General features: G+C 42.6%; 1 pseudogene; it reads right to left on the reverse strand.

The window, feature by feature from the left end:
* Positions 1–841: 841 nt before the first annotated feature.
* LOC136646205 (5S ribosomal RNA) lies at positions 842–958 on the reverse strand (annotated as a pseudogene).
* Positions 959–1,780: the final 822 nt, after the last annotated feature.

Raw genomic sequence — 1,780 nt, forward strand, 5'->3', positions numbered from 1 at the left:
AAGCTTTGCTGTGCCTTTGGGTCACAAAGTCTGTCTGAGACACTTTTATTACAAGCTCTTGTGAAGAGAGAATGACTCTCTTCACAGGCAGATTTCAACACATATTTATAGTGATTATTTAGCTACAAATTGAAACATTAGAAATAGTTATCTTGCAACGCAACCAATCAACTCATGCCATCTGGCTTCTTCGGCTAACGGTCACCTTCTTGCACATTTTCCCAACCGCTCCCTTACACTTTAGCATGTACTCAGCTTGGCTAAAGTCTAAGGCAGTGATTTTCAACTTTTTTCATCTCAAGGAACAGTGACAGGGTACTAAAATTGTCAAGGCACACCATCAGTGTTTTGACAATTGATAAGGCATACCATGCTATTGGTGGGGGGCTCATATTCCCCAATGGGCCTACTAATAAATGACCCTCTCCCAAACTGCTGTGGCACACCTGCATAACATTCATGGCACATCAGTGTGCCACGGCACGGTGGTGGAAAATGGCTGGTCTAAGGCCTAGTTGATCTGCTTCAACAGCCCTAAAGTTTTGAATGGTTACAGGAATTTCATTTTATTAAGAAATGTCTAGAAAACTCTGGCATTTTCAAGTAAATGGAAATGGAAATGAGGTCACAAGACCAGCAGCCAGAGGCTAGTTGGCACAGGAATGTTGGATAGGACTCTCTTGAGCAATGGGTGCAAAGTCTTATCTTAAAGGCTGATCAGGTTGGGGTGCATGATGCAACCCGGCGGTCCCTTGACTCCTTCAACTCCATTTCATAATGTTATTCAAAGTCATAATTTATTGGTTGGCAACCTTCAGTCTCGAAAGACTATGGTATAAGCCTATAGCACCCGGTATTCCCAGGCAGTCTCCCATCCAAGTACTAACCAGGCCTGACCCTGCTTAGCTTCTGAGATCAGACGAGATCAGGCATGTGCAGGGTAACAGTTGCTGCTATAATTTATTATTTATTTATTTATTCCAGAACTTCATAAACTAGAACTTTTCTGCCCCAGTGTCCATTGTTGACTTTCCTCACTGGCCTCCTTACATCAGACGACTTACTTGTAAATGTCAACATTGGCCATGCTTTTGACATGTACAGCAATATACCGTATTTTTCACTCCATAAGACGCACCTGACCATAAGACGCACCTAGTTTTTAGAGGAGGAAAACAGGAAAAAGAATTCTGAACCAAATAGTGTAATAAAATATTTAATAAACTATAACAGAATAACATTTGAACCATGTAAAGTGAACAGCAGTCAACAGTGGCATTAAGAACCATTATCACTGTCATTAACAAATGGTGAGACTTAAAGGTTTGAGTACTCTAGTTTTCTGGAAATCCCAAGAACTCATCATCGCTAGAGTCAGAATTTATGAAGCTCACAAAAGCAGGTGCACACAAATAGGGGATCACATTATCTTTCTGCTACAATGATGTTCTGCCAAATTCCAATCCACTGGGCCTCATGCCCGCTTAAGGCTGATCAGTCCCCCTTGTGCAACTCACCAGTGCAGCAAGCAAAAGTGAGTCCAGTTCCAGGCCACAGATGCCAAGTAAATCAGTCCCATCAATCAGAGTTGCCAAATCAGAGTCCAGAGCCAATAAGACAAATTACAGTCCAAGGTCAGGTTCCAGGTAGGTCAGTCAAATCCGTCAGGGTATCTAAGTCCAGTCACAATCCACAGTCAGATTCCAAATTCAATAAACCCAGTCAGTCTCCTCCCCCAACCTGCACTCCTTCAAAACCCACAAACCCTTTCTGCCTCAGG

This window comes from Tiliqua scincoides, chromosome 3 (genome assembly GCF_035046505.1).
Source record: "Tiliqua scincoides isolate rTilSci1 chromosome 3, rTilSci1.hap2, whole genome shotgun sequence".
NCBI classification, from domain to species: Eukaryota; Metazoa; Chordata; class Lepidosauria; order Squamata; family Scincidae; genus Tiliqua; species Tiliqua scincoides.